This window comes from Trachurus japonicus, chromosome 20 (assembly GCF_045865225.1).
Source record: "Trachurus japonicus isolate A0001 chromosome 20, Traja_1.0".
Lineage (NCBI taxonomy): Eukaryota > Metazoa > Chordata > Actinopteri > Carangiformes > Carangidae > Trachurus > Trachurus japonicus.
The window spans coordinates 1,696,678-1,707,492 of record NC_140926.1 but is presented as its reverse complement, the minus strand read 5'-3'; positions in this window follow the sequence as shown (position 1 = coordinate 1,707,492).

Below are 10,815 nucleotides of genomic sequence, written 5' to 3'. Positions count from 1 at the left end.
GTTGTTTTAGAGGGAAATACAGAGACTGTTGATGAAAAACTGTCCCTGAAGGCAACGTGCATCAGCGGTTTTACATGTATTTGTCGTATGTGTCGTGTATTTGATGAGTTTGATGATGAGGGAAACCAAGAAATCCCATAATGAGCCTCCGTAGCGTAGCTCTGAGCAGCTCACGGCTCTGCTCCACCGTTCTAAAAATAGCTTGCACCGACAATTAAAGGTAACAAACCTACTGCTATGACTATAGGGGTTATGGCAATGGGCCAGTTTGACTAAATGTTGAACTATCCCTTTAAACCCTGCAGGTGTTGCTCCCTCTACAGGCCTGGTCTGGAAGTACAGCCTCTTCCTCCTCCTCTTCCTCCTCCTCCTCTTCCTCCTCCTCCTGGTTCCTGTCGCCTCATGTGTCGGATCAAAGAGAAAAGAGAGAGAAACAAAAACAGATAAAAAGACGAAGGGAACGAGGGATTCGTCTCCAAAAAGCAGCTGAAGATGAAAATAACTCGTTCATCATCGTCTGCGTCTCCAGCTGTGAACGAAACTGGAATCAATCAGGAGAACAAAGACATGAAGAAACATGAAGAGAGAGAGTGTGTGTGTGTGTGTGTGTGTGTGTGTGTGTGCTGCAGGCTGCTGCTCCTCACACATCCAACTGTGTATGTGTGTTTACAGGACGGTGTGACACACTGAGGCTCCGCCCACTTTCACCTGCACAGGCTGAAACTCAGAGGCTCCGCCCACAAACTCCTCTGTGTTTAAAGTCTTGATCCAGAATCTGGATCAAAGAGCAGCAGATGTTTGTAAATGTTTACCTGATGACAGATTCTTCTTTCTTTCTCTCCTGTTGAACCAAATTTTTTGTTTCAATGTGTTTCTCCAGTATGTTTCAAGACCTACAAGACGAGTCTCTGATCAAAATCTATTGATTTTCTATTGATAATAATCATTCTGCTTCGGCATTCGGGTCCATTTTTATCTCAACTAGCCGGAGCTTTAGTGAGTCCAGGTTGAGGAGAGGAAGCCTGTGGAAGCTGAACTTCATCCAGCTGCTCATTTTGTTCTGACAAGTCGGAAACACGCAGAAACAAACCGTAGCATTAGCGGTAGCAACAAGCCACACCGCGTGGCGCTCAGAGATGACATCATCCAGGTCAGAGGTCAGCAGGTCAACCTACAGACCCCGGATGTTGATAACAGCTAACCCCGGACTCAGAGGGGAATAGCACTAGCCTATCAGAACTAAATATTGGTGAAATGAAGGAGTTTTGCGGCGGATAATGTGTTATTTAGAGGCTGCATTGCGCTGCCCCGTGTTCTCGCATTATATGGATATACGCGCCGCTCCACTGGGGCTAATTTCGTCAAAACAACTCCAAATGACACCAAAGTTACCTGGGTGAGGAAAATGATCGTATTTTATACTAGAAATAAGGTCCAGGTTGTAAAAAACGAAAATTATCCTTTAAAGCTCCATACAGTATAAAGGTAGATGTTTGTGTTAAAGGATAATTTCCGTTTTTTACAACCTGGACCTTATTTCTAGCATAAAATACGATCATTTTACTCATCCAGACAAATTTGGTGTCATTTGGAAATTAGCCCCAGTGGAGCGGCGCGTATATCCATATAATGCGAGAACACGGGGCAGTGCAATGTAGCCTCTAAATAACACATTATCCGCCGCAAAACTCGTTCATTTCACCAATATTTAGTTCTGATAGGCTAGTGCTATTCCCCTCCGAGCCCGTGGTGGCATGTTATCAACATCCGGGGTCTGTAGGTTGACCTACTGACCTCTGACCTGGATGATGTCATCTCCGACCGCTGCCCGGCTCATTCTGATAATAATGATTCCACTTCGGCATTCGGGTCCATTTTTATCTCAACTAGCCGGAGCTTTAGTGAGTCCAGGTTGAGGAGAGGAAGCCTGTGGAAGCTGAACTTCATCCAGCTGCTCATTTTGTTCTGACAAGTCAGAAACACGCAGAAACAAACCGTAGCATTAGCGCTAGCAACAAGCTCAGAGATGACATCATCCAGGTCAGAGGTCAGTAGGTCAACCTACAGACCCCGGATGTTGATAACAGCTAACCCCGGACTCAGAGGGGAATAGCACTAGCCTATCGGCCGGTGCATATTCTCATTTGCCCAGGTCATAGTATTTCAAAGGAGGTTAAATCGAAAGCAACTGGACTTAGTTATTTGTCTAGGAAGACGTTTCACCTTCATCCAAGAGGCTTCATCAGTTCATGTAGCATCTGACCAGGCTGGGACTGGTCCAACTAATAACTATTAGACAAATAACTAAGTCCAGTTGCTTTCGATTTAACCTCCTTTGAAACACTAGCCTATCAGAACTAAATATTGGTGAAATGAAGGAGTTTCTCTGCAGATTATGGCTGTTTTCGAAACTGCATACTACCGTACTGCCTATGTACTGTATACTGCATACTGAATGTGGGATTCAGTCTGCTACTTCAGCAGACCGACGCCGTTATCATCGCAGTATGCAGTATACGAGTTTCCCAGAATGCATTTCACGGCAACCGGTAGCAGTAGCTGTAAACAGGCTAAAAGCTGTTTTATTTCCCGCTCTAGCGCTGTTATTATGTAACTTTATTAAGTTTTAATATGTTTTCATGTGAGAAAGTAACTGTTTAGATCCCAAATATACGGCCAGTTGATCCAAACGACGGCTGTTTAGAAGTGCTCCGATGTTTTTCGGAGAAGTGAAGCTCCAGCAGCCGGTCTGCAGAGCTGCTCGGCCGGCCAACCTCCGTCCTCATCCCGGGGGAGAAAACCATCACTAATTAACTTACCCGCAGGTTCTTAGAGGTTTACCACCGGCTGGTTACATTATTTTTAGGAGATAAATGTTGGTCTCAGTGATGAAATCTAACAGCTGTATCAGTAGCATTAGTTAGTCTGAATGTAAAGTGAAGCTTCTTGTGTGTATTGGACAGAAGAGCAGCGCTGCCTCGGGGCTCTGGAGCCTACGGACACAAACCACCACATTTACAAAAAATAAATCAATATTTTACAATGAACCGATCAGTCTGCATTAAGTTTTATTTTATTAAACTATAGTTATGGTACACGGCTACACTACCGTCTTTGGTTACGGTTAGACATCAGGGGAGCATTGCATTGTGGGATACAGTACGCAATGTAGACTGGTCAGATGCTGGAAATATTTTCCGAATCAATACGACATCCGGGAACCTTTCGCATACTGCAGATTTTGCTTTTGTTTGCATACCGCAACATACTACATTTTGGCCAAATCAGTACGTACTAGCAGTATAGTATGCGGTTTTGAATACAGCCAATGTGTTATTTAGAGGCTGCATTCTGCTGCCCTGTAGACTCCATTATACGGATATACGCGCCTCTCGGCTGGAGCTCAATTCATCACAACCACTTGTAATGACACCAAAGTTATCTGGGGGAGGAAATGATCGGATTTTATGATAGAAATAAGGTCCAGATTGTACAAAAAAAAAAAAACGGCAATTCCCCTTTAAGGCGAGACACCCCAGGCAAAAACACTGTTTTTTCATGCACTGATCAATTTTGAGATTTTTGGCTATTTTTCTTCCTTAACATGTATTTTTTCATAAAAGTCAAAAGAAATGGTAGAAAATCCACATTAAGGTGGTTATTTTACTTCATTTTGCCTCTTTTGTTGGTAGATTTCTCCTAAATTCGCCAAAAGTTAACATTCTTCTTTGACATACTGTGCTGTGCTTGTTGTCTGACCCATGTCATGTCAGGTATCATTGTAAAGCTCTCTCTCTCCTCAACAATGATCGAGGCTTCAAAAATGGTCATCTCCTCCGTATCCGCAACCAATCGTAAAAGTATGATTTACATTAACAATCCATGGAATTTTACAGTAAAGTCTTTAAAGGCCGTTTTCTCAAAGTGAGTTTTTCCTCAGACTCTGAACCTGAAATCTCAACTTCAGCAGCACTTACAGACACCAAACCTTCCACTTTGATCCCTTTCTATATTCTGAAGGTTTTTACAGAGGGGATTGTTGATATATCATTCACAGCCTGATTTATACAACATTTTATTACTAAAAACATGGCGAAATTGGATTTTTTTATGGCTGGTGACAGTATTTTCTCATTTACTGAGTGATAAAAAGAGATACCCAAAATCCCCTCTGTAAAAACTTCTGACTCTAATATGTCAACAAAATGAAACAAGAATTTTGAAAGTGGCTTTATCCGTTTTTCAGATTTCGGGTCTGGAAATGTATGTAAATTAGCGCATATTTCATCAGATATTGCCTCATTTACATATTTAAACATACGATTTGACAAAACTTGTAATACAAAAAACATTTGTCTTAATGTCAGTGATAAACTTGGGAAGTTTCATGGTGAAATCTGTTATTTAATATTTTTTCCCTATATGTGGAGACCAACATGTGAACATGGTCTTCAACATCTTTTCTCCTCTGGACGGATGTTGTTGTCGTGGTGGTGGTTGTAGTTGTTGTTGTGGGTCCATGTGGTTCAGATTTGTGTGTAAAAATCTGGTTGTGAGTCTGTGCAGCAACACATGAGCAGCTGTTTGTTGTCTGTGAGTGAACACTTATTATTAATTATAAAACTTTTTATAACGGCATTATCGCAGCTAATATGAATCAGCTGCAGGGGAATCACAACAAAACAGTCATGCAACGAAAACACACACACACACACACACAGACACACAAATACATTTAATGAGCTCCACCTTAGATCTTTTAGAGTGTATGTGTGTGTGTAAGTGTGTGTGTGTGTGTGTGTGTGTGTGTGTGTGTGTGTGTGTGTAAATGTGTGTGTGTGTGTGTCTGGAAGACATTAGGAACTCCTCTGTCTCAATATGTTTTACCATGAGTGAACCTGTGTTGAGCCGCCAGGTTTTAATTAGTGAGCGACGACGTGGTGGTGTCGGGTTTCAGGGATTTGGCCCCAAAACCGAGGCCGAGGTTCAGTTGAGCTGCAGCTTTTTATCAAATACGTTCAAATATTTAAAAAAAAAAGTAAAAAAAAAGAAAGAAAAAACAGTTTTAAAAGCCTTTTATCTTTGGGGGGAGAGAAACTGAAACCCTGCGACTTCACTGGTGTGAGAGATTTTCAGAGCGTTTGTTCTCAATCCAGATTCTCTTCTCTCTTTCTCTTTCCCATTAATTAATTAACCCTCTATGGTACCACATACCACTTTTTGTCCTGTCACATCTCCACAATTCATCCCATTTAATGCTGTAATACTTTAAAAAAAGAGAGGAGACCTTAGAGAACCAATAACAATGCTTTAATTTATCACATGACTTTCAAGAAGCCACTGAAACCCTTTTTTGCAGACTTTTTCAAAGGAAACAGGTTTGCCATTTTGCTCCACTAAAACGGTCTGAAAACATACAGTAACTTCCTGGCCCTTTTTCATCTGGAAAAAAATATATTTACACTAATAGATTAGTAAAGTTTAATTTTTAATAGTTCCATGCAATTTATTTACTTATTAAATAATGGAAACTTGTTAAAATGCACCTGTTGCCCCAAAGCAACAACGTACCATTATAGAAAATTGCAGCGTTGCCTTGAGGCGACAGTGGACCATTATGGAATCAATATTGCATTATGAGACTATGGTAGTGTGTGTTTAGGTGTAAATATAATGTTCAAAAACATATAATTCATCATAATTTTGTTTTTTATCCTTAATAAATGTGATTTTGGATGCAGTAAAGTAAACATCAGGCTATTATGATGATGATGAGGAAGATGAGGATGAGGCCAGTGAAGGTGAAAGTCTACAGAGACTGGTCGGTGTTTCTAATACAGTAGATGATGAACCGTAATAGTACAATGTTGCCTACAGTTAACAAATCCCAAAAACTTCCAAAAATAAATAATTTTAAAAAATGTCTTTAGATGATGTTTATTTAGTCTATTTTGAGACATAAAAACACTACAAACATTTTTTCCCCACTGGCATCATAGTGCAGCGTACCATAGAGGGTTAATTAACTCCACATAAAAACAGCTGATGGAGCCAAACCCAGAGCGTTAAATCTGCCGTCAGCCAGCGAGTGGTGGGCGTCGTCGTCGTCGTGGACACCAGAGCAGAGGAGGAGGAGGAAGAGGAGGAGATGAAGAGTTGTTGGCCAAAAACATTTGGACCAAAACAACGGTGGAATGTGTCGACTGATCCGTTCACTCTGTGATCCCTGTGGTCGCCTCGTTCACTTCAGATATCTGTGTGTGAACAATATCCAGTAATAATAATAATAATAAGAGACTTTTTTTTAACCCTTTAATGGGCTCATGGCAACAGAAAAATAATGTCAGCATCGTTAGTTTAGATTTACTGACTGTAATTTAAGTTTATATAGGCTACGTATACGACTTTATTATCATTTATCAGTGGGAAAACAAATGTACATGAGTCGAAAAAGAGAAAATGATAAACTACAGGGAAAAACATGTGTCTATTTAAAAAACAAAATAAAGAAAACTGTTGAGTTTATATCCACAAATCTTAAACAATATACTAGTAAGGTATTTTATGTTATTTTTCTTTACACTTTACAGACTCAAGTCCGTATACAAGACACACAATACCAAAACAGACAACACAATATATAATAAAATATGATGAAAGCTAAAAGTTAATATTTAATAACATTCATAAAATAAAAGTTACCAAAATTACTAGTCACTGCAGTGAGAAAAAAGTAAATATAAGTGTATTTAAAGCTCATATCCTGACATATTTCTTATATTATAATATAAGGACACATATAGTTACTAAATGTTTATCTTGAATATAATAAATGTATATTCTCTGTTCTTTGTTGAGGGAGCAGCTGTAACTCCACCTCATTTCCCTCTGGAGCTCAATAAAATATCTGTTTATTAGTAATCTTAAAGGGATAGTTCAACATTTTGGCAAATTGGCCCATTGCCATAATCCCTATAGTCTTAGCAGTAGGTTCGTTACCTTGAATTGTCTGTGCAAGTGTTACCAAACAGAGTTGTTTTAGAGGTAAATTCATGCAAAACCACTGACAGTTTTTCATCAACAGTCTCTGTATTTCCCTCTAAAACAACTCTGTGTGGTAACGTTGTGTTATTATCTCATAGCGTGGTGAATGTGCAGCTCACAACTTGTCCACCAGAGCGTTGTGGAGTTGTTGGATTGTGTATTTGATGAGTTTGATGAGTTAGAAACCAAGAAATCCCATAATGAGCCTCCGTAGCATAACCCTGAGCAGCTCACGGCTCTGCTCCGCCGTTCTAAAAATAGCTTGCACCGACAATTAAAGGTAACGAACCTACTGCTATGACTGTAGGGATTATGGCAATGGGCCAGTTTGACAAAATGTTGAACTATCCCTTTAACCAATATGATATTAAACTTTACCCACTGACTTCAATTCATGGCAACATTCAGTTTTAATTGGAGACAAAAGCACACACAGAAAACGTAAACAACTGGACGGAGAGTTGGAGGAAGTCGAGGTCGGTGAGGGTCTCGGCTCATTTACACCCCGGGGGCCGTTGGCATGTTAATCCAGTCAGAGCTGCCTGGGTGTCAGATTAAATGGTTTTAAAGTTTAATTAATAGAATAAAATAAAATAAAATAAAATAAAATCAGACTTTTAAAAATCTGTAGGATGAGACAAACAGAAACAAATATAAAGTGACTCTTCGTTCAATAAATATCAGTAAATCTGAGTTGTTCAACATCATGAACACAGAAATAACTCATTGGAGTTGTCATTAGTATCACAGTTATACGTTATATCAGTTATATAAGTTATATAAGTTGATAGTTTATAAGGTTTGACTCTGACTGGGATTTGACCTGGATCTTGTTTCAGGAATGTCGGGGTCAAAGGTCACAGCGGAGACAAAACAGCAGCAGAACTTCAGACACAGACTCAGAGATACAGGTTTATGTGTTTATTATGCACTTTACAATTTAAACTCATCTCAGTTTTCTGCAGCGTTTCTTTGTTTTAGTATTTGTGTTCTAAAATTTTAAATTATTTTACATGACAAACTCAACTCAACACAAGGATAAGACAGTGTTTTAGCGCCACTCAGTGGTCACACACGGCCACTACAGGATGAATTGGGTTTTGTAATAATTTTACTGTTGACTGCACTGCAGCTGCAGCACTGGGAAATTTCTACGTAACAGGGTTACACAAGCACATTTAAAAAATATATATAACTGCAAGATTTTACAGTTTAGAGAGAAAAATGTAATAAAATCACAGTTACTCATCAAAATGGTGGTGACTGTTGAGAGTTACATCAGAATATATATTTTTTATATGGGTGGGATAGGGTATTTGACTTTTATTTGACTTTATTTCACAGGATTATGGAAGTGCTTATGGGAAAGGCACTTTGTGTTGCATTTTAACTGTATGAAAAGTGCTATGGAAATAAAGTTTGTTTGATTGATTGATATTATGAACTGCTGTTTGTAGCTGAACAGAAAAGTCAGTGGATGAGATAACAGAGACAACGACTGATGTCATTCTGCATTATTTTCTGTAAATATAGATTAGGAGAGATGACGAGGTTGTGAAACTCAAATTACATCACTTGAAATTGTGATTCTATTCTATTCTATTATATTTTAAGATTATATTTACATCTATTCTTACATTTTTAACAAGGTAATTAGTAATATGTAACTAATAATATTAAAATAAAAACTTTTCCTTCCCATCACCGGTCACAGATGAGATGATACCAAGTAATATTTTTAAAAAGTAGGAAATTAAAACGTTAATTAAAACCACAATGTACATTTAATTACACGTTTGAGTCCACAGAAATATTAATAAAGTCATGCTAATCTAACAATCAGAGCCCTTTTTATGATAAATTACTAAACAGTGTTTTCCGCCCGACGTGATGACGTATGTGTCTTACGTACGGCACATGTAACCCACGTTGCGCAACTGCTTGTGGGTAATAACTGCACGTTGACATTGGGTTTGTAACCGGACAGGAGAGAGGAACAGGTCGGTGGTTCTGGTCCGCTGCTGGTCCCGCTGCTGGTTCTGGACTTTATTACAACAGACAGAGACGTAGTGGTGAGTTTATTAAATTATTATTAATAATATTAACACGTTGTGATGGAATGACGTGAGAATTACAGAGGGAAGAAGACAGTTTTAACGTGCTGGCTAACGTTAGCGGCTAGTTAGCACGCTAGCCTGGTTTAGCGTTAAAATGAATGCAGTACAGTGCTAATTGGTATTAGCTCCATCTCCATCAGACTAAACCATGGTTTCTGTTGGACTTTACTCTGTTTACTCTGTTTTAATCTGAGGATTTAATGACGATATATCATGATTAACAGGTCTGGGTCCATGTTGTAGTAGTTTAACGAGGTTAACTGTAGTTAAATGTAGTTTTGGATGCTAACTGCTAATGTTAGCCTCGAGGTTAACCAAGGATAACCTGACAGTCTGACGAATAACCTTCATATTTTAGGTTATTTGACCCTTAAAATGTCACGATACAGATGGATATATATGTGTTTATATATGGTGTAACTTGGATCAGACTGTCAGCCACCGCCCTGCTCTGTTGGAGGTCATTATTGGATGTTCTGGTGGTTTCCTTCGCTGTGTTTAACAGCTGTAATCTCTAACCTGCACACACACTTGACTGTAGTCGCCTTGTAAACGTGTGAAACGTGCAAACAGCTGAAGTGATAAACCAGGTTAGTAAATATTAGTGTTAGTTATCGGTCATAGGTCTGTAAGGTGGAGAATTACTCATTTAAATTGATGTTATTACAAGGAGCTGATGGTAAAGACAGTGTAGATATGGATTTTAGTTTAGTTTTATCTGCACACTACATTAAAACAATGAAAATAATGAAATTAAACATTGTGCAGGAGAGGTGGAAGTCAAAAAAGGCTTTTAAAACACCTCCCTATGTAAAAACAACAGTGGTGGTCTTCAAAGTAAAAAAAAAAGAAGATGATCCATGCCATTAAAAATAAGAGATTTTTTTTTGCAATTCACATACAAAATGAAAGATAAAGATTGACAGATACAGAAGTTTTTTTCAGTTGTTTTTTTGAACAAAGTCAGTGTAGATATAGATTTTAGTGATGCAGGTAAATTGCTCCGTAGAGAAGCTCCTCTGTGTTTTAAAGTGCGTTGATTCAGAGAACTGGGAAGATGAAAGTCCTTTGAACGTCTTGTATGATGTGATGTGAATGGATGTCTGAGGAAAACTTAAAAAAAGACTGGAAACTAGATGGCAAATCATGAGATAGATAGATACAGAAACCACAGGTTTCATATGTTCACATTCATAAACTGATGACAGATTACATTTTCTAAAAAGAGGAACAGAGGATTCATGTTTTTTTGTTTTTTTAGCAAAACTAATCATTCTCAAAAATGTCTTTTGGATTAGCAGAATCTTGTTGAGAAAGGTCCCAAAAAGATGCCAAAATAGTGTTTGTTAGAATAAATGTATTATTGTACAGGATAGAGCTGCAACTAACTATTATTTTCATTATCAATTAACCTGTCGATTATTTAAACAATTAATCGATTAGTTGTTTGGTCAATAAAATGTAAAAAAAATGATCAGTGTTTCCCAAACCACCAGACGACATCGTCCTCAAATGTCTTGTTTTGTGCACAAACCAAAGAGAGACTCAGTTTATTGTCATAAAGGAACAAAGAAACCAGAAATATTCACATTGAAGAAGCTGGAATCAGAGAATCTGGACTTTTTTTTCTTAAAAATACAACTCAAACTGATTA